We start from the raw sequence: 23,661 nt of genomic DNA on the forward strand, positions 1-23,661 counted from the left end.
CTTAGGGCAAGCTAAATTATTTGACAAAAGCATGCCTCGTTGACCTGCTGATTATATTTTTGAATCATTTTCTCTTAATGCTGTTGAACTATGACTTCCCACCCCATGTACATGCACTTCTTTATTGGAAGCATGAAAATGTTAGGCAAGGAGTTTAGATAACAAAAAAAGAATTGAATAGCATCCTAAAAGAAATCCTTGGGGTTCTTATGAACATATTCTATGCATTGCACTGCTCAGAAATTAGGGCAATACAACCATTCATGGGATTCTTCTAGCTAGACCCACTGCAGCAGCCTACATCTGCTGCAAAAATGCAAAAGGTCAGGAAATGGATGGAGCATCCAAATGGACCAAACAGGAGCCAGGATTGTAAGGGAAAGTGCTGCTGAATAATTTCATTAATTATTGTCAGGGAGCTGCATGGCAAATGGGGAGGGCAAAACTGAATGGTGATCATGCCAGGCTTGAAAAATTATTTCAGATCCATAGGGATTTTCATAATCTTCCTTTTTGCCAGCAGCCTTGCACAGAGCTAATCATGATTTTAATGTCCTATATGTCTCCAGATAACCATAGGCTCCCCCCGCCCCTGTACCAAGTACAATGCACTGGCACAGCCCAGGGAGTTTCATATATTTGGGAAGCCACGCTGTTAATTTATTAGGGCTAGACTTATCAACTCATACCTTTTACCACCAAAAACAATTGCATGGAGGTGCTTAAATGGAAAGAAAGCTCCAGTATATACAAGCCACAGGATTCTTTCTAGAACCCATTCCAAGTTGGAGATGAATTGTGAACATTTACTTATTAATGTTGCACTTTGTGTGTCTCCATAATTAAACATTACCTTAAAACTTGGAAGGTTGAGTTGATTATTGGACCATTTCAAGCCTGCACAACAAACTCAGGCAGTATGTTCCCCCAGCATCCAACATCCTTTTCTATATCTCACATTAACACGGTACCAGTCCCTTATCCTCTTCTTTGTAACCTCCTTCCATAGTACTTGACTTCTTGACAATGGTTTTTAACTTCTGCTTTTACAGTTCCTAGTCATTCTCCTTTTTATGCCCATCCCATCTACTGATCTGTTGTGTGTTGACTGTTCCCCTTTTTCATCTTGACCTTGAATACTCATTTTTGCTTTTCCTTCAGCTAATTCCATGGAGCCTCTGGGCCTTAAAATTCTGCAATTATGTCTTCTAGCAAGAACAGGGACAAGGGTTCTCTTTCTCACTTGACTCATTTGACAGCTCACCTTGAAGCTTAATCCCCTGTTCTCAGACCTGGCTACTATCAGGAGCTATGGGGAGTAATAAAATTGATTTAAAAGCATGTTGGGAGGGTTCCATTTTGCTTATAGGTTCCTTGCCGCCATTGCTTGATATTTAAGTAATGAATTGTCAGAGTTTATAGAAGCCTCAAATCTGACACCATTAAAAATGTGTGATGAAATATAGTTGTGACATAGCTTCTGAGGCCTTCCACTGAAGGGATCCCAGATAAGAGTTTGAGCATTGGTACAATGAAGAAACTTATTCTTACCTTGAACTAGTGCTGGTCTCCAATTCCAGCCCCAGAAAGTTCCATTGTCACTGTTGCACTATTGTCCCGCTGCAGCATGGCTCTTCTGGGATGGGCACGTGGTCCCCTGCAGCCTTCTTGGGGAGCATCCTTGAGTTCTTTTGAGGCCATAGGAGCAACAGCCATGATTGACAGAAAGAGAACAAGTGGGAGCTTCTTGCTAAGCGTGATTCTGCCCTGCTTATTCTTGCTTAATGTTAGACTGCAGTGCAATTTACGTGTTCTCTGCCTTCCTTCCCTCTTCTGTGTTGTTTTGTTGTGTGTGCACAAGGTGTTGTTTTGACAGTTACTGATGAATGTCAGATCATGGAATGAATTATTCTTGCGGTACTGTCTCCCCCTCACTCCTCACTCTCTGCTTTGCAATCACTTATACTCCCACACTGTTCTGTAGGAAAGGACCAGAATGTGCTTATATCCTTAGGACCACTTAACCTCCTTTACCTACTTCTTGTCACTCACTAGTCTCATCATCCAGAGTTATCAACTTCTTGGAGTTTTCCTCACTGCTCAAGGCCTTATTCTCTGACCTATCTGCCCTCACATATTCATATACACCATAATGCACAGGGTGGGAAGGCGAATTTCTCTTTTGTCTCTCCCCACTGTTGTTAGCTATAATTTGAATCTTCACTTTCTACCATAGAATCTGCCCCTGTGCCTTTACATTTCTTATTAGTGTTTATTATTTATTAAATTTTTATACCGCCCATCATTCGAAGACTGCAGAGTGGTTCACAACAGATGAAAGGAGAACACAAAATGCATAATAAAAACGAGAACAATAACAAAACAAGACCAATAACCCCTCCTCCTACAAATACATATAATTATTATTGCATTTAATTCCCTCAGTAGTGAGGAATACTGTGTGCACTTCTGGTCAACAAAAAAATATTGCAGGGCTGGGAAAGATGCAGAGAAGGACGACAACTCTATGAGGAAAATGCTATAACCTTTGTTGAGTTTTAAGATTTTAAAAAAGGCAAATGAGGGACATGAGAGGGGTGTGTAAAATTGTGCATGGTGTGTAGAAAGTGAAGCTTTCCCCTCTCATGATACTAGAATCTGAGGTCATCCAGCAAAACACAATGGTGGGAGTTAAAGGCAGATGAAACTATGGAATTTGCTACCACAAGGTAGTGGCGCCCACCCTGTGGAATGCCCTTCCATCAGAAGTCAAGGAAATAAGCAGCGATCCTATTTTTAAAAGACATCTGAAGGCAGCCCTGTTTAGGGAATTTTTAATATTTAATGCTGTATTGTTTTTAACACTCGATTGGGAGCCGCACAGAGTGGCTGGGGAAACTCAGCCAGATGGGCAGGGTACAAATAAATTATAGGTAAATAATAGGCTTCTGATAGGTATCTGGTTGGCCGCTATGAGAATAGAATGCTGGATTCACTCAGCCTTTGTGGTCTGAATGAGTGGTAAGCCTTGGTGCAGTCATCAGGGTGTACACCATGACATAAGGATTCAATTTGGCTCTGAAAGTTGTCAGAGCAAGGTGTCTGCCTTGGAGCTATTTGTGGTCCTGCAGACTGGGTCCAGGGAATGCTTCCTCCCTGATCTTTGTTGTCTCCAGATGGCCTTCACCCATTCTCCTACAGTTGTCTAGCTGCTGGTTTCTGCTGGCTGCCAAACTGTGTGATTCCAACTGGTGCCAGTACATTTTGTCCCATCTCTGCATGCCTCAAACAACCAAGCAGGAAACTGCTTGTCCAGTAATCTATTTCACTACTGCAGAAAACAGAATCCGTGACCACAATCACCTACGACACAAATTTCCCTACATTATACATTGCTTGTTATTGGTGATTATTTTCCTAATGAATAGGATTTGAGGTCTTTCAACAATGAATAGGATTTGAGCTGCTTTGGTATGGGATCTGAGTCTTCTCTCTCTTCTTTGAAGGCATATATGGGAACAATCTAGCCCCACAGGACAGAACATATGACATAGTTGTTAATTAATCTGACTACAGTCAGAAAGCACAATGATAATAGTGCTTGTAAAAAAAATATCATGCAGGTAAGGGGGCATTTAGTATCTGACCTTTTTTCCATCTTCAAATCGCCTCAGGCTCTTTGAATTAAATTTGAATCTTCCAAGACAGTATCAAAGAAAAGGTTCTGCTACATGTCAGAAATGTCAAGTCCTTTTGCTCACCCCCAGTGGTAAAACTACTGAATCACAATCTCATTGTACATGGACTCCCAGTTATCCTGGCATGATAGCAGCTTGTTTGGTTGGATATCCTCACAGAATGAGAACTTACCTTGACAGGAATGGTGTCATTAGGGTGATATGGTTTGTGCTGACATTCATTCAGAAACACTCAGGTACTGTTCAGCGTGCACAGCATGGGACCTGTATCTCCCATTGTGTTTTGAATGCATTCAGAAACACAGTCGTGACAAGGATTTCACAGGACCAGCATATTTCACACTTGGCCAATTCTACCACGGAGTAAAGTGAAGCAATCTGCTTCAGGTGGTGCCATGAGAGAGGATGAATGGATGCAAGGATGTAGTCTTCTTGGAGCACCAAGACTTTTCAAAATATTTGGTTCAGCAGGAGGAAGGCACCTGGGCTCCATTTTCGACAGTAAAATGTTCTACTCTGGCACTGACTTCACATTACTTGTCAGGTCTTCCTGGCTGCCCTCGCTTTCAGCCTGTGTTTTGGGTTCTAAAATGTATTACCCATTCACTATAACCAACCAGGAAATCTAAAAATGGCTGTGCAGAAACCCTTCCAGACTGAATTATGCCTTCCAAATTGCTGGTGCAGTGGCTTTTGTGAGAGAACTTTCCTCCATTTTCAATAGTAGGGCAATATTTTTATTAGGCCAGCTAAAACACCAAAATCCATTTTGGTTTCATATTTTTGAGGGGTGGGCTGGGGCCTTGTCTCTTGCTCTTTCTTACCTTAAAAAAAGAAGAAGAAGATGATGTATATATTCTTGCTCATGCATTTTTAAACCTTCCTTGTGGTTGTTTGTGTCAATAATGTTTACATATTGAAAAGGAGATAATCTGTGTTTCAGAAGTACTAGCCACAGCCAGCACTAAAATATGGGGGTGGGGAAGCTTTGCTCTTTCTGTGAAACAAAACAAAATGAAACAAAACCTTTCACTTAGTAATAAAAGGTAAAGGGACCCCATTAGGCCGACTCTGGGGTTGCAACGCTTTACTGGCTGAGGAAGCTGGCGTACAGCTTCCGGGTCATGTGGCCATCATGACAAAGCTGCTTCTGGTGAACCAGAGCAGTGCACAGAAACACCGTTTACCTTCCTGCCGGAGTGGTACCTATTTATCCACTTGCACTTTGACATACTTTCGAACTGCTAGGTGGGCAGGAGCAGGGACCGAGCAACGGGAACTCACCCCATTGTAGGGATTCGAACCACCAACCTTCTGATCAGCAAGCCCTAGGCTCTGTGGTTTAACCCACAGCACCACCCACGTCCCATTTCACTTAGTAATACTCGAGATTAAATCAAATATATTAGACTACTGAAATCCACCTATTGCATGAGAAAGTCTGCTTAAACGTTTGCTTCTCCAGAGGTTTCCAAGGAAGTCGTTGATGCCCTGACCTCAGGCACACATTTTTTTTGTGCCTGGACTAATGAGCCTCTATCATGTCAGTAGCAGAGAGTGCAGGGTTAAAAGATGTCTTACAAGTTTAGTTACATATATAGTGTGCATGCTTTGCATTATTTTCACTTGCTGCCTTATTTCTTGTTTCTTTTCCTATTTTAAAAAATAAACAATTATTTTATTGGGGAAAATCTCTTTGCCTTCTCCTACACTGCTCAACAGCTGACTATCAAAGGAGTGTGGCATCTCTCACTCTACACATTTCACCCCCTTGCTGTCAGATGCTGTGGCACTTGGTTTGGGTGGAGAAATTGTCAAGGGCATTCTTCCTTTTTACATCTGATCAGTGACAAACCCATTTTGACAGGGTGAAGTCAACTCAAGTGAATTTCATCATGTGGGTGGGGTGGTGCAACTGTTTCAACAGTTCTCTAAACAATGATTCATCACATATTTTTAAAAAAATTCCAGAAGTTGTCTGAGCTTAGCCTGTGGTAGTAAGTGGACATATGGAGATATTCTGGAATATTCATATCTCTTTAATCATGTGCTGAAGTCAACTCTGGTTTCAGAATTTCAAAGATGAATGAAAAATGAGAAAGCAGATTTGGTTTGGGAGAGGCTCACTGCAAGGCAGAACTCGTACACAAGTTGCATCTTACAACAACCTGAGCTATTGAGAATTGGAGTGGTGAGGCAGTTTGCTAGGCAAATTGCCGGCCGCTGCTATGCAAACAATGAAGGAGGTAGGGCTTTCTTGCCATTATATTTCCATGTCAAAATGTAGCAATGCTGCAACCAGCACTCTTGAAGCACACAGTTTCTCAGTGGATGGTACCAACACTGGAGGCACAGTCTGTTGACACCATTGGAAGACCAGCCACTAAAGACAGTGGGCCTGCACAGTGTTGGCTGAAGCATCCTATGTGTTCTCTGCCACCCCACAATCTGGAAAAATATCAGAGAGATAGTCCCTCCTCTCTCTATGGTGGTGATGAGTGGCTTTGCCTAGCAAACAGCCAAATTCCTTCAAGTGTTTCATTTTTTTTCATAAGTTGGTTACCTGGACCACGAAATGAATCGGGGTGGTTATAGAACCACTGAACAAACACATTTTCCACATTCTCCATCATTTACAGTACTGCTAAATCTGGACAGATTAGTTTCATCCTCTCTAAGCACAGAGATAATGAAAAATAAGATTATAATGAATTCTGGTGCCTTTAGGTCCACTTCCATATTTCTACCACATTGAGCAATTACAGTATTTTGCCACTGTTGGCATCTTGAGAAACAGTGGAGTGTGCCTCCAGGGAGTAAAGTCAGACTGCTGTGTTAGTGGCACCAAAATGACCTACTTGGGGCACAAGCTTGGGCGGTGGGTATGCCACTGGCTACCTTCACCTGGTTTAGTTGCCAGTCAAAGCTGTTTCCTGGGGTGCGGCTGTTGTCTCATGCCGACAGCTCCTAGGAGCCACAGGGTAGGGACCAATGGTGGACAAACTATGGCAGAAGGAGCATGACGCATCCTCCACCAGTGGTACTGCCACTCCCCTAACACCCCATACACCCCACTACATCATTGCCTCCAATCAACAATTTCTGCCTGGACTAAACTGGCATGCCTTCATGTAACAGATGTATCTTTCTTCCCTGATTTCCATTTAACTACCCAAGTCACATGCATTTTTGATAATCTGTAATATCCATGTCTCTTTTCCTGCAGGACCAATGTCACCTTCATCACCAGCCGTCATATTTTTTATTGTGCCGACTGTCACTCCAGTGCAAGCATCCAAAATGATTTCTTAAGGTAAGGCTGATCTAAATTTGAAAATAAACCAACAGGGGAGGATATAAAGGTGAGCCCACATAAAATCTCAGCTCCATTCTCAGGGATATGTGAGGATGCAACTTTATTTTGAATAGCCTCTGATGATACCTGCATAACTTTTGAGATCTTATTCTCAAAAATCTTCTGGGTATGGAAGTTATCTGTGTTCCCTCTTACAGTTAACGATGGTGTTACATTATGATGGCTTTTCTTTTTGTGCAAACGTTTTAAACTGGCACTTCTGCATTTTTATTTGGCATCACAACAATTAAGTCTCGAAGGTGTATGAAAGTTTGTCACATTGCGAAAGAAATAGCAGCATGCACACCATAATGTGAGAAAATGAATTAAGAGAAGATTAGCAGCTCTTCATGAATTCTGGGAGAGTAACTGTGTTCATCTGTTGCATACTGAGATAACCTAGTGCTGCAATCCTGTACGTCTAGGAGCAAGTCCCATTGAACTGGGTGGGTCTCGTTTCTGAGTACACATGTACAACGATGACACTTTTAAAGTGTTAATACATTTGTTGCAGTATGTTCTATATGTAAGCAAGAACTTTCTTCACTAGATGCATGGAATAAATAGGAAAGATCCTGTAAACACATTCAACAAAGGGGAAGGAAAATTGTGTGTGTTGTCTGAATAAGTGCTGTTGTTGTTCCTTTCATGAGATCGGTGCATTTGGAGATGGACACAACATGAGGCTTATGGAGTTAATTGACAGATCTGGCACAATGTTATCAAGCCTGACTAACTTTGGTGACAATGGAGAATAAGAAGAGTGGCTGAAGAGCAGGAGACTTTTGTTGTGTTGTTGAGGGTGGTAGTGTTGGCGGAGCAAAGATGAACAACAGTTGTGCTTTGTAGGGTGAGACAGACAGAAGAAAGCGAGCCTGGGAGATGGCATTCTTTGGATTTGGGGAATTATGTGCAGACTGAGAGGAAAAAACTATATCTGAACAATTTGCCTAGGAATGATTTCAGTAACACACTAAATTTGAAGTGTGATGGTTGCATAGGTGTCTCTTATTCCCCCCCCCCTGCCCACAGCTAAATATCTGAGTTGTCATTGCATTCATTTGTTTGTGATGGTCTAGTAACATTGTGAATAACAAGGAATCATTCAGGTATGCCTAAGGAAATGGAAAAAAAAAATGGATCATCAAGATTGTTCCTGTTCAGTCAGATATTGACAACCACTTACCTCTCACAAACACATACAGCAGCATGAGAAGCAGCTCCCCATTAAGAGACCCCATGCCATTGTTAAATACATGTGAATATTAAAACCAGATGGATAGGGCCAACTACGAGATCTTTCCAAGCTAATAGACACCCTTTGCCTGTAAACCATGTGCTCTATCACTGGATTACAACTCTTCCTCATCCTGGAGATCCATAGTTGAGAAATGACTTTGCGCCTGCTGTCATATTCATTCCTTGAAAAGCAGCCCACATGCCTACTCTACTGTTTTGAGCATGAAGCTATTTATGACAAACCAAGTTGTTTCCCAGGTTTGTGTTGGCACTTGATGAGGATGAAACATGTGCCAAGTATCGCAGTTCAAAAAGGGACACATTTTTTGTTTGTTCACTTTTTTTCTTACACGAGAAGAAAGAGAGAAAAGGCTCCCAAATATCTGACATGCTGAGAAAACAGTATTATCCCCCTTCCCTACCCTCATATCAGAGCCTCTGAAAAAAAAAAAAAATGCCAAATGGAATTTTGTCAGCTCTCCTGAAACTGTTACCACCTTGGGAGCTTAGAATAAAAGGAAGAAAGTTCAAGCCTAGAGGGTAATTTATTTCAAAATCTATAAGCACCTGAAAATAGAGGACTGAAATGAAAGTGTCTTTAAAACTACTGTGAAACGGCACCAACTTTCATCTGTGAATACTTGAAAAGAATACAGGAAACTGCACCTACAGCATATGTGGAAGAAGAAGTTATTATCTAGTTGTGCCATGAACCTTCTTCTCTTGATAGGGTCCTTCTGTATTTTTTGTCAGGTTTCCCCAGACACATATTCACAGAGGTTTTCCCTCCACCTTTCCTCCCATTTCTTTGTCTCTCATTCTGTCTGGTGTAGTTCACACAAACAGCAAATGAAGTGGTAGAACTGCTGAGGTAGATGCTAGGCAGCATAACTGAATGCTCCTCCATATATATCTACTGTATAAGCAAATATATTCTCAGGGTTGTGGGTTTGAGGCCCATGTTGGAGTAGATGACCCTTGCAGTCCCTTACACACACACACACACACACACACACACACGTATAAAGCACATAAAGGGGAAAAGCCCCAGTGAACTCAGCAAGACTTGCTTTTGAGTAGACTTGTATAGATTGGCGCAGTTCCTTCTTATTCTACGTGCTGACAACAATTTATTGAAAGCATTTGATACCACTTATTGTTGAAATAATAGGCAAGGAAACGTCAATATTTCTAAACCTAACCCAAAAAAGTGTGCACATGAAAGAGCCCTCACTCACACAACCCTGCTTTTGTAGTCTGAAGTAATACAGTTCAGGAATGACTTCAGTGATTTCACTGGTTGGAAGTAGTCCTGTCTCTCTTCATGTCACTTTTCTGAGGTGTTTCATTGCCAAAAGTCAGGTATTGTCTTTCTAACTTATATATAAATAACCCTCCATATCTAGTTGTTTACTCATTTGTAGTATGTAGTGTTTCTAGCGGAAGAGTCCTTGTCCTTGGAGAGCGCTGTATCCATTTTCTTCAGTCTGGAGCAAGAACATGCAGCTGTGCATTTAGGTTGTGTGCTGCAAAGTGAATGTAGGATTGCATCCTGAAACTGACTGGCTTGGTTTATATTAAAATTCAAGCTGGAGGGGGGGGGGGACAAAGGAATAAAGTGAGTATAAATAAATAGCTGGGATTCCAGTCAGTTTCCCAACACCACCACAACCCTTTAAAAAATACATTCCTAATTCTTCTGCTTTACTTCTTTTCAATATTTTTTTCATTAATTTAAAGTTGTGCCTGATATATTATTCCCCCTTTTTAATTGACATTTTACTTTTGAAAAACAATTTACCTGAATGCTTCTAATGAAATAATGGTTTAAAAAAGATTACAGAGGAGATTACGTTGAGGAGGGGAAGAACCATTAGTAGAGCAACTGTAGTATCTGTTGTGCTGCTGTTTTGCTGTTGGCTGGGAGGGAGACCAGGCAACATATACTAGTTTACCTCCCATTTGCTGCAGTGGCAAGGAAAAGTAATCAACTATGCCAGCTTTAGGAAAGGTGTAGAATCATACTGGTTCCTGGGGGATATCAGTGGGGAAGGGAGGCTTGGGGGCAGAGAGAATGCAGTATCTCCATATTCACACCCAGTATGCCGCATTTTCTATTGCTCTGTCAGTGGCACATGGTCAGTGGGCAGCTATGTGATTGGGGCTTCCCATCAGCTTGTTGGAAGACTGGGGATGTAAGCACCATCCTACTGGCATACTTTCATCTCTGCTTATGGGGCTGTATGTTCCCTGCACTAGTGGAGGTTAGACCATTAGTGCAAACAGGGTGCTGCCCCACCAACCGCTGGCTGGCTGCTTACTTACCATCCAGGACAGGGGGTTACCTCTCTGTTACCTTCCTCATCCTCCTTTGTCTCTGTGTTGCCTCAAGAGGGAGCGGGATGGAGACAAAACTAGGCTTAGTTGGCTCTGCCTGTCACCTGCTCTCTGTAACAACAAAGGAGGCTGTATATGGCATGAAGGGCTTCAACAGCAAGAACAACAAAGCAACTACTGATTTCTTGAGTTGTCACAGTAGAGTTTGCTGGTGAGGGGGGGATTTCTGCAGAAAGCCCTCATTCGCTCTGGCTCCACTTAGTGTTGGCTTTTCTGCCTTTGACACTACCAGTCCCAACAGGGGCGTAGCAAGGGGGGGCGTAGGGGGCGGTCCGCCCCATTTTCCATAATGGAGGGGGTGACAAATTATCAAGGAACAATTACTGCCCTACTAGGGTGGTTCATAAAAAAACTTTAAAAAAAATGCCTGCTCCAAAGGTCTTATCTTACTATACTAGGGATCATATAGCTATGTATAGAATTTCATGCATATTGGTTAATATCTTGACCCTCCTCCACCAAAATAGCTGTTTACTTGGCTGTTTTCCTATGTTGTGAAGGCTGAAATTTCAGTTCAGTAGAGCACTTACTGTTCCCCTGTGGAAAGCCATCTAATTGGACTTCAATTTGATTTTGAGATGTTTTTATGAGGTAATTTAATTATTGTTTGATTTTATCCCAATGTTATGTATCTGATGTTAGCCACCCTGAGCCCGACTTCAGCCGGGGAGGACGGGATATAAATAAAAGTTTTTAAATTATTATTACTTGTTATTATTCCTTTGTAAGAAAATATGAAATAACGTAAAACCATTTTTGCAGGGGGGATCAATGAGGGGGGGGGGGGTGACAAGAAATTTTCTGCACCGGGGACCACCTGACCTTCCTACGCCTCTGGGGGGGGTGTGTGACAAAATATTTTTTGCCCCCGGGTACCAATTTACCTTGCTACGCCTGAATGAGCACCAGCCACCACTGCACTGCACAGCACTCAGAAGCCACTCAGTTCGCCTTTGAAAAGCAATCTTTCAAATTAGTCATGCTATCTCTTTTTTTAACCACAATTCTCACTTTTGTCTTTATTCCATTATAACTTCTGCCTTACTTTTCAAGTTCTTCCTGAGTTCTTCCTGAGTGTCTACTGTGCTTTTACTAGTTTCAGCCATCTTCAAATTCAAGACAACAGATCATTATGTTTTTTTAGAGTGATCATCACTTTTGCATCTCTCTTCTGTACTTTCAGCTAAGTTCTATTTTGACTGTATTCCTTCATCCAACCTCTCCTCTTCTGATATCTCTCTTTGTCTTTGTCTTACACACACAAAATGTTCAGTTCTTCCTGGAATAAATTTCCTGGTGCTTGGCACATTTTATTTTTATTTTTATTTTTTGCCTTTCTGCTCTGGAGTCTCCAATTTCTACATTTTTCTTGCATTTTCTACATTTTTCTTACCACCTCGGTTTAATTTCTGTCAAAGGTAGCAAATGTGTTGCCCTCCAGATGTTGTTAGCTACAACACTGGTGCAACTCTGGGGGCCTGCAGCCCCACAAATTTTTTGTGCCCCACACCACAGAGCTCAACACAACTTCTAGTTTCTACCGGAAGCCACGTTGGAGGCCCAACACAAACTCCCAGGCAATGTCCCTGGAGAGCTCAAAGGAAAGAGCATCAGGGAGCCACAACTGAAAGGCTTCTTCTTTGTTGCCACATAGCACAATAGCCCCTGGACTTATTTGTCTATGATACTATATCCAAAACAGATCACCCTGCTTTCAAACACAGATACAAGGTGAATCTTGTAGTTGTTGCACTTCTGTATAAAATATACATGTTTCCTGCTTGGCGGGGGTTGGATTGGATGGCCCTTGTGGTCTCTTCCAACTCTATGATTCTACATTTTGTATGCATCTTTTGCATAAATTATGCATTTGTATGTGGAGGTTTGGAACACCAAGACTGCATTGTAAAATTCAGAGAAGTGTGAAATCTAACTTGGAGTTGCATTTCGCTCTGCAACTTCAGTAATGTCTGATGGGGTGTGTACATATGTTGCAAAAAAAAAACCATAACAAAGCAAAGAAAAGCATTCCCTTCACCTTCTTAGTGGAGGTTTCCCTACAGTAACTGTCTAGGGAAAGTACAACTGTGTGACTTTATAATATACCACAGTGCTGGGTATATGGGTGAACCTGCCTCCTGTACAACAGTACATTTGTATGTCACGTGGTTCAAAGATGGCTGCTTTTTCTCCACTTTGCAGAGTACTGGAATACCTCAGTGGCGGAGGAAGGGGTGTGTGGTGGGTGTGGTGCGCCCCGGGTGTCATCACTGAGGGGGTAGTGGTGACAAAATGACAAAAATATGAGTTTTTTTTTTTAAAAAAATGGGGTCACAGAACTCTTTAGTTCAGTCAACAAATGCAATGAAACATGGCTGGCACTGGGTGCCACACTGTGGGGGCCAGCACTTACTGTGGGGTGTGCAGCGTGCCCAAGCCACGCGTCTCTCCTGGAAGTGACATGGTGGCTTGGGTGCCTGCAGGCTCTGGGCTGCCTGAAAAGGCAGTGGGGGCTTGCATCTACCCACCACCTCTCCCTCAGCTCCCCCTGCCCCCAGCTGCAGGACGCGCATGTTGCACTGGGCACCAGAGCAACAAGCTCCACCACTGGAATACCACTATCTTCAATAGCTTCATGGTAAAACTTATGGAATATCCTCTGGTGTGCTCTGCAAAATTGCCCAAACACCTAAACATTTCTGAACATAGGTTTATTTCTTGGATCAACAAGTCTAGAGTTGGAATTTCTGCTTGTTGATTTCTCAAATACTGAATGTTGCTTCCAATGTGTCTGTAGGCTCACATGAATTGCCCTTCAGGATACATATTTGTTTTTATCATACAGCTTCCTGTATCTACAAACATTATACCCTGTAATCTTGATAGGGTTTTTTTTTCCTTCTAAAAAAGAAAAACAAACAAACAAACTGGCTGCAGTTCATCAAAAGAAAGTGTGCAACTGTTCTGGAGAGTGTTAGCTAGCAAATGCTGTGAAAGCAGTTTGGTTACCAGAATTTACAAATGTCTCGGGCACTTTGCTAAGGAACTGTAAGCTTGCAGATGGCAAGGAAGACATGGAAATATATACTGGGAAGAAGCCAGAATCAGAGTTAATAAATTATGTTGTAACCTTTATTTTACATACAGTTACAGCAAACTCAGCTAGAGGTGTTAGAATATATGCGCGTGTTTTCTGCTCTCCAGTTACCCAATGAATTTGTTTGCCAATCCATGCCACAATTGTCTCTCAGATGCTCACACTTTAGCCTAACCACCTGTAGTGAAGCCTCCAGTTTAGCCATATGGTGAGGCTGAGAGTGGTCCCATCATCGGCTATTGCTTGGGTCAGTTCACTGGTCCTTGCCCCCACCATCACACAGGATGGCTAAGCAGAAGCATCTCTCATCAGTCTAAAAGGAGACACTCCCATGTTAAAAGAGTTGTAACAGGGGCACCTGCCTAACTTTAGATCTCCCTTCTCTTCCTCTTCTGTCCCCATCTCCGCTATTCAGACATTAGTGTAAAGTAAGCTGTTATCTAAGAACACAAGGTTTCCTACAGGGGAGGAGAAACAGTAACCAGCTGAATCCCAGAGTGAACTTGTTACTGAGGTTGGGTTCTGTTGTTTGCTGGCCAGGAATGCAGGGTGACGTGAGTTACTGATGGCATTGGGGCATATCAGTAGCAGCGGGCTTGACTCTGCCTTTCACCCCTTAATATTTCACCAGCATGTGGGCTGGGTTATTGTCTCAATTCAGGCTATTGGAGATCTGAATCTTTGCTCTCTGCAATGTCAACACTGCATAAGCTTCAGCCACTTTTTTTAACACTCTCAGTCTCTGTTCTTCTACTCTGCCCTCACTCTGACACTGTATCGAGAAAGGGAATAATCAATAGATTGCTTGCTGTCAACTGGAAAATTTCAAAATTAACTAAACTTTCTTTCCTTTCACTATTCAGAAGATGATAGATAGATAGATAGATAGATAGATAGATAGATAGATGATATAGTGTGTGGGTGATTCCATTTTACAGCTCTCTCTCTCTCTCTCTCTCTCTCTCTCTCTCTCTCTCTCTCTCTTTCTAACACACACACACATATATATGAGAGAAAGAGAAGACAGACAGTTGTATAAGAGACATCTGGTTAAACTACCAGTTGGGCTGTGGGTGTGTTTATGAAGAGATCCATGGAGTCACAGATGTCACAGTTACAGATCTTATTAGGACTGTATTATTAGGGTTTGGGGAGTTTCCCCCCCCCAATGCTGTACAGAAACTGTGGTGCACTTTGCTTCAAATCAATGCAATGAATTGCTGTGGCATTCTGTTGAATTAATCCAGCCTCTGATAACTTTTCCTTCATGGGATAAAGTGTTGCTTTGTTTGTTGCTGTTCCAGGGCCTGCAAATCCTTCCTTAGCTACAGTTGTGATAATATTTTATCAGACAATACATTGCTGCTGTTAGATAAACATATTTTTGAAATGAACTCTGATTAAAATTTATATTGATTTGTTCTTACACTTTAAGTTTTAGTTAATAGGAAGATAATTGCAACTGCATTTGTTAAAAAAAGAAGAAGAGTATAAGCCAATCCACTATTGAGCACTTTCTGCTGGATTCTGCTGGATTATTTTTTTTAATGATGAATTTTTAATTAAAGTTTTCAGCATAAAATGCAATAAAACCACACTAATCTAGAGAAGAAAAATAAAAAAGCAAAAATAAAGAAAGGAAGGAAACGAAGAAGAGAAATAAGAATAAAAGGAAATGGCAAAGCCCTCTGTCAAATATAAATCTTAACCCTTATTCCACACATAGAAGAGTGAACCCTCCCCTCCCAACTTTCACCAGGGAGCTTTGCCCTCTTCCCTCAGCCTCCCACCCTGAGAGATCTTCTCTACTCTGCCCCTTGCACAGGGCCCTTCATCTTCAACCCATCACTCCCAGGCCTTTTGCGTTCATCTCCTGCCCCCCCCCAAAAAAGGCCAAAAGAAGCTCTTCCATTTTTATTATTAAATATCAATCATAGCCCTTCTCCGATCCAGTATGGTGAAGTTTTCTCCAAGGTTAGTCCATAATTATTTGTTAGATCTTCGTTGCTTTATACCCAATTCCACATATTCCAGTCCCATTTCCTGTTGGCCATGATTCTATATCCTTGCTTAAAGAAAAAAGAAAAAGCATTCCCCCCCCATTTCCCCCATTCTTTTTTCCAAACCAATTTCCAAAATCTTGGGAAACATTCAGTATTTGGACCCCAAGCCATTTAGGGCTTTGCACACTTAAATCAATAGATCCCAGCAGCTACCCAGTACAGACGGCTCCATTGTTTTCAACATAAGCATTCTATGGTCTCACGTCACTCCCACTCATGGCAGTGGCATTCTATGATACCAGAACTTCTGGATCATTTTCAAGAGTAGTCTCTTGGAGAGCACATTGCAATAATACAATTATGAGGTTATCAGAGCATGGATTATTGAGACCAGGATATCTCTATTCAGGAACGGCCACAGCTGGTGAATCAGATGTGAATCACAAAATCTTGTGATGCAGTTCTCCAACCAATTCAATCCAGGGAGTGCATTTTCCCAGTGGCCTTAACTTAGCCCTTATTTACAGCACCCGTAACACAGAGAGATTTATGAACACAGGGTGAACCTGGGTATCTGGCGTTTTGTACACACTCTCATTTTCTCTTCATTCACTGCTCTCCCACAACTGGCTTGTGAAGCTGTGTACATGATGTTAACCACCATCCACAACCCTCCCTGTAGTTTCTGTGTCAAGGGCAGCTGTCTACCAGCTCCATCTGGTGCGCAGGCTGAGACCCTACCTACCCATGGACTGTCTCACCAGAGTGGTGCATGCTCTAGTTATCTCCCACTTGGACTACTGCAATGCACTCTACGTGGAGCTACCTTTGAAGGTGACCCAGAAACTGCAACTAATCCAGAATGTGGCAGCTAGACTGGTGACTGGGAGTGGCCGCCGAGACCATATAACACCGGTCCTCTCCACCCCATTGTTCAGCCCAGATACTGAGGTCCAACTCTGAGGGCCTTTTGGCGGTTCCCTCACTGCCAGAAGTGAGGTTACAGGGAACCAGGTAGAGGGCCTTCTTGGTAGTGGGGCCCACCCTGTGGAATGCCCTCCCACCAGATGTCAAGGAAATAAACAACTATCTGACTTTTAGAAGTCATCTGAAGGCAGCCCTGTTTAGGGAGGTTTTTATTGTTTGATGATTTATTGTGTTTTATTAATCTGTTGGAAGCTGCCCAGAGTGGGTGGGGTATAAGATGATGTTGATGATGATGATAATAATAATAATAATAATAATAATAATAATAATAATATACTGCATTTGGAGGCAGTTCTCCCCAAATCAGCTTTGATCCATTTTGTAAATGTTAACCACATGTGAAGACCTCCATGCTCCCTCTCTGGTGTAGACAGACAGCAGGCAATCCAATCATACTGGCGTGTACAATGACAAATGGATGTGATTTGAAACACAGCAAAATAAATAACCCCAACCTCAGTGTGTTTTAAGATGCTAATGTGAGCACAGCCATAGTTACTTCCCACAGCAGTGGCCTTGAAGGAAGAAATTAGGGCAGAAGAAATTAGGAGAGGATCACAATCCAAACATCTATACAGTACCAGCACAACATGAAGCGAGACAACGGTAATTTCACTCTTTCAATCACCAGCTATACTCCTTTTTATTATTAAAAAAATAAAGCAACTAGTAAGGAACACTGTATAAATGTGATATTCCCCATATATGACTGGTGAGATTATTCCCATGTACATGGGGAATGTGACCATTGTCATATATGAAGAATGAACTTGGAATGTAACGTCCACAGCTTCTTATTGTTCGCCACTGTGAGATGTTCTATCAACCACAGTTTCAAAAGATGCACAGATGCCACTAGCTTCTTTTCCAACGATCATCAGACATTTCAATGAAGCAATCTGCCTCCTATTGAAAAGAATGCATGTAAAATGCAGGCATCTTCTATCACAAATTGTTGCTCTTGATTGAGACTTGCGCTGTTAACCCAGCTGGACGGCTGCAAAAACAAACAAACAGAAAAAGGCTCTGTGGGGATTGGAATCAAGTTAACAAGGAGCATCTGCAGCATTTTAATATTTTCCTTCCCAGGAAATAGTTCTCTGTTCCTGACCAGACGAAACCTGAAATGGGGGCTCAATTCAAGGTTAGATGAAATACAAGTCACAGAACACATGCAACTTCCCAGCCACATGTATGTAGCCTTCAACTTCTGCACAGAGCTCTGGAACTAGTAAATTTATTCTATAATGAATTTCTCATTCTCATTATTGTACATTCATTTGGGAAACAGTGGCAATGCCATGATCCAGAGAAGGGAAAGGGAAGGAGAATTTTGCACAAACACTGCTACAATCGCATGATAACAGAATTGATTTGAGCTGGAGAGTGGAAGCTTTTCACAGAGCAGAGCATTTGTTAGGAAGAAGCTACTTATAGAGCTAAAGGTAAAGGTAAAGGTACCCCTGACAGTTAAGTCCAGTCGCAAACGACTCTGGGTTTGCTGCGCTCATCTCGCTTTACTGGCTGAGGGAGCCGGCGTTTGTCCACAGAGAGGTTCTGGGTCATGTGACCAGCATGACTAAGCCGCTTCTGGCGAATGAGAACAGCGCATGGAAATGCCATTTACCTTCCCGCCGGAGCAGTACCTATTTATCTACTTGCACTTCATGCTTTCGAACTGCTAGGTTGGCAGGAGCAGGGACCGAGCAATGGGAGCTCACCCCATCATGGGGATTCGAACCGCTGACCTTCTGATCAGCAAGCCCAAGAGGCTCAGTGGTTTAACCCACAGCACCACCCAGGCACAAATCAGGACCAGGGAGCAGAATCCTTTAACTGAGCTTATCAGTTGTAAAGCCAGGCATTAATTAAAAAATTAATTAATTAATAATATTTATTTATTTATTTATTTATTTAAACCCTGCCCATCTGGCTGGGTCTCCCCAGCCACTCTGGGCGGCGTCCAACAAATATTAAAATACATTAGAATATCACAGATTAAAAACTTCCCTAAACAGGGCTGCTTTCAGGTATTTTCTAAATGTCTCTTTGAACTCTGATGGGAGGGTGTTCCACAGGGCGGGTGCCACTACCAAGAAGGAGAGAGAGAGGAAGTCACCAAGAGTTATTGGAAAGGGCAGGTTTCTGTCCTACAGCAGCTGTCTTGGGCATGGAGACCCATTGCTGGACTTGCTTGGTTCCTTCCTGAAAAGCTATCCAGTAAGCCTGATCCATGAGGAAAGCTATCTAGTAAGCCTGATCCTTGGTAATAAGTTTCTGTCATGTTCTAAAGGCAGAAATCCATGCAAATAGGTCCCCTTTGTGGTGTTTTCTTCCATTCCATTCCCAGTTCCTCAACTCATTCTCTGATTGTTCGAACAGTTGACATCAAAGAGAAATTGCATCTGCCATATGAGGACTGGCATTTGCGATATACCTACAGTTTTCATAGGCCAATAATGTGAAATAAAAGCTGGAGCCCTCTGGCTCATAATAGATTTCCACAGTGTGTGTTAGTTCTGAACATTTGCCCATCCCCAGTGCAGCTTCCTAGAAAAGTCGCTCCTTTACTTTCCTCCTGTCTTGAGGAAAGAAAAGACAGAATACAGCCTGGGTGGCCCAGATCCAAAATCCTTTGATTTAATGGGCAAAACCTCCTAGTGACACTATATGATGCAATGGAAGTATTTGGCAAGTTAACATCAGAATGCTTTATATGACAATTATCTGCTACACGCCAGCAGTTGGAGACCGCAAAGTTGTTTCCTTCTTCCCAAGGCTTCTAGGAAGAAAAACCAGACAAATAAACCATAGATTTTACCTACAGTAAACTAGGGGTTCCCAAACTGCAGTGTGACTGTAAACATGTAATAAAAGTCATACAGCTTCTAACACAGTATGTTATGGTAGCTATAGCAGGCAGCAATTTTCAAGTTGCCTAGGAGAGGAAAAGTTTGGGAAGTTCTGACCTAAGTAACAGTAACCCCAGCACCCCATTGTTTTGCCAAATGCAAGATGGTTCTTTTAAAGTTAGATTCAGAAGCAATACAAATGCAAGTGGTTGAGAAGATTAAAGATTTTATTCCCAAACAGCAAGCAAAATATACATTACCAAGCAGCGTTTCAATCTGCCACTGAGAAGCCCAGGAGAAGTGGCAAAGTGAACCCCCATATAGCCTTGAGCATAGCACTGTGGCCACAGTCGATGCAGAGCTTCTGACTGACATGCCCCAAAACCGGGTATTTTATAGACCTGTGTCCTGTTGGGTTAATACAGGCTCAGCCAGAGTTACTTTACATCAAAAGACAAAAATGCCAGGCTATACATCAAAGGCTTTGCTGACCAGTGTCATCAAAGACCTTTTCACAAGGGATATTGAAAGTAATAAAACACAGATAGGAGAGTTAGGAAGAGACCAGAGACGGAAGGGTTTACCATCTCAGATCATTATCTCCTCAAGATTACAATAATCTTGCGCGATAATCATCCCATACACCCGCATCCCACCAGTATTAACATTTCCTTGATTATTTGTGAGGAAGTCATGGAACTTAAATCAAATTCAGTTTTAAATGTGGATTTTCCCCATGGAGGGGGACCTATAATATTTGAATAACTTTATAAATCTTTGATCAAGGGCTGTGTGTGTTGACCACAAGATTGAAATCATGCCCTGGTTTCACACTTTGTAAAAATGACTCAGCTGAGAGCATTCAGAGGCAGCTTGACTGGACTCAGAGGTCTGAGACTGCTTCATTCCACCCAACCCATTCACTACAGAGAAATAATAATAATAAAAAACTGGCTATAACTTCACTTCCTTTTGACAGAAGTGGATGAAAGTTTCAGCTAAATTGGTTGTCTAAGTGGAGAGAGCCTGCCAAATTACAGGCAAATAGGTTTTTGCATGTGTGTGCTGGACACGTCTAAAATGTTTATTTCCAAAATGAAATGGCTATTTTGGGGGCAGAATTGGATGAATACTGCCAAAGTTCAGGATAAATGCTACAGTTTTCTCCCCATTTGTGATTCCCAGCAACTTTCTTTTTTTAAAGGGAGTCACAGCTTTCAGGAGTCTCATTTAAATCTCAAATTGTAGATACAGGACAGCTCTGAATACAGTCTAATATTCCTTTCAACTTTGCCAAAAATATACATTTTAGGAACCTTTAATATTGCTGCAATTTAGAGTGTGAATTTCTAACTAGTTCTGGAATATATACACTGAAAAATAGAGATAATACAGTCAACGAAATAGATATGATTAAACACATATCAGAGCTCTAATATGCTGAGACTAAGGCTTTAATTTCCACTTTTAAATTTTATTATTTTTAATATGGCTATTATAATTTATCAACTAATAAACCAGAGAAAGTTAAATGACACTAGCCCCTCAGATCATAGCTTCAAAGCAATTCCACTTGCAAGTGTTTAAACTAACTGCAACTTGAAAAAGGCAAAATATATTTTTCTGTAATAAAATATTCCAAATTAAATGCTGTTATCTTGTTTTTCAAGAGCGGTAGAGAGCCAGTGTGGTGTAGTGGTTAAGAGCGGTAGTCTCGTAATCTGGGGAACCGGGTTCGTGTCTCCGCTCCTCCACATGCAGCTGCTGGGTGACCTTGGGCTAGTCACACTTCTCTGAAGTCTCTCAGCCCCACTCACCTCACAGAGTGTTTGTTGTGGGGGAGGAAGGGAAAGGAGAATGTTAGCCGCTTTGAGACTCCTTCGGGTAGTGAAAAGCGGGATATCAAATCCAAACTCTTCTTCTTCTTCTTCTTCTTCAAGAGAAATGGACATGCATGTGCAATTTTTTCCCCTCAGCCTTTTTTCTTTTTATAATGCCATACAAATGCAATTAGACAGCACTCAAACCCAGACAAATTTTCTGGTGTCCAATCCTAACCCCATTTACATGGGTGCAAGAAACATTGCATTCAGTGGAACTTACTTCTGAGGAGATGTGGTTAGGATTGCAGCCCAAGCATGATTAAGCAAGATTTAACATTTTAAAGTCTCATTTATTTCAATGGCCTATGCATAAATCTGTAATCTAATCTGGATTAGAGTATGACAATGACTATGGTACTCCCTTGATGATGTCCTATTAATTCATTCTATCCATTAATTTCATATTCACCTCAACACTAGTTGCTTTGAAATACTAGAAAAACATGGCATATTGTAACTGGAAAGAATTCAAACAGCAAAGAGAGTAAGACAGAGCTATTCCGCCTGGCCTTCAATTTGAATTAGTCTGATCCTCTATTCCCTTTCCCTTTTCCTCTTCTATGAAGGAACCCTTTATGGGACCCCACATTTAAATTATTCCCTGGTCTCCTTGCTGGCCCTAGTAGGACCAACTTGGCCAGTTAGCCCTGGTGATCATTCGATATCTACTAACTGGGTTTGTTTTTTTTTTCTCCCCCAAATGACCCCTGAATTTTTGAATTTTATTGATATTGATGCTGCATTTTATATTGTATTTTATGCTGTTTTTAAGTCGCATTTTAATCAATGTTTTATATTTGCTGTTAGCCGTCCTGAGCCTGGTTTTTAAACCGGGAAGGGTGAGGTATAAATAAAAATTATTATTATTATTATTATTAGTATTATTATTATTATTATTAAGGAAGCTGAAATCCAATACCTACTTAACCAGGGAGTAAATCCCCTTGAAACTCAATGCACTTAGTGAGCATAGATCCAGTGACTCTTATAGTAATATCAACCATATTTACATATCTCTCTATATTTATTTATTTATCTATCTATCTAAAGGGGAGCTGAAAGGGAATGATTTATAGCATATAATATTTTTTTCATTTGTGTAAACTCCAGGGAATAACAGGAGTTGGGAAGGAAGAGAAACCTTGGCTGCTTAATTTTGAGAGGAAAGCATAGTGGAATGAATCATATTCGGATATGCTTGGATTGCAGCAGAAGCTTTTGATTCTGAAGACTTCCCCTATGCATGAGTCAACTGGGAGATTGCCCAGTCCCTGTCCACCCTTGAAAACTTTAACGATGTGTGAAACTTCATCAAGTTTGGATACTCAGTCTTCAATTGTTTCTGCATGCTGAATGTTATACATTTTCATTTTTATTTTTAAACAAGTTCTGAAGCTTACGGCTCTGGAACTTCCTGCTATGATGAACAATTCATGCTTAGGGCAAACTATGTTCTGTGGAACAACTCTGTACCTCTTCAGACCCCTCTTCAGTAGACCTCAGCTTAACAGTAACACACACTCCTGAAAAAGTAACACAAATGTGGGGTTGTCTGAAATGTTTTTCTGCTCCAAGTTGGAGTAAGTAAGATGAAGCCCAAGAGCCATGTGTGTTGTGTCAGGAGAAGGAAGCTGACATGTGCCTCCTTGGATCGGTTTTTGCCTGATCCCAATTAGCTGGGAGAAAGGGGGGAGAGGACCCAATATATTTGTTTGGTTATCATTCATTTGGTTCTCTCATGTGTAAATTGAGTGTTTGGTGTGCATAAAACTGGCCATTGTGCACATTCATCTGCTTTCATGGATTATGTGTGCAATGCATAATCCTTCCACAAAGAGAGAATTGTGCACATTTCCCGGTCAAAATATATAATCTCCAATTTTTGTCTTAATTTTGTCCATTCTCTGAACAATATGAACAATTCCCCCAACAGGCTGTGGGGAAGGTGCATATTTCGAATGCATTTTATACACTCATTGGGCAGTATGTTCATTCTCCAGTCAGTATACATAATCTCCAATAAGCATGCTTTTTTTCTATTTCTTGTTGAGTGCAATCTGCACTCTCCAGACTGCTTCTGACCCACTGTGTACCCACAACATGCCACCCCAATGATCAGCAGGGAGAAAGGTGGGGCTTCAGATAAATAT

General features: G+C 41.6%; 1 protein-coding gene across 3 annotated transcripts in view; it reads left to right on the plus strand.

Annotated features, from left to right (window-relative positions):
* Window positions 1-23,661, plus strand: part of LRRC4C (leucine rich repeat containing 4C) — a 593,943-nt gene that overhangs the window by 434,410 nt on the left and 135,872 nt on the right. For all 3 annotated transcript variants that reach the window (XM_033149579.1, XM_033149612.1, XM_033149590.1), the window contains one exon: window positions 6,925-7,011. The gene's annotated coding sequence lies outside the window, so the exon portion shown is untranslated. The remainder of the gene's footprint in view (window positions 1-6,924; window positions 7,012-23,661) is intronic.

The sequence above is a fragment of the Lacerta agilis genome, chromosome 1 (genome assembly GCF_009819535.1).
Source record: "Lacerta agilis isolate rLacAgi1 chromosome 1, rLacAgi1.pri, whole genome shotgun sequence".
Taxonomy (NCBI): domain Eukaryota; kingdom Metazoa; phylum Chordata; class Lepidosauria; order Squamata; family Lacertidae; genus Lacerta; species Lacerta agilis.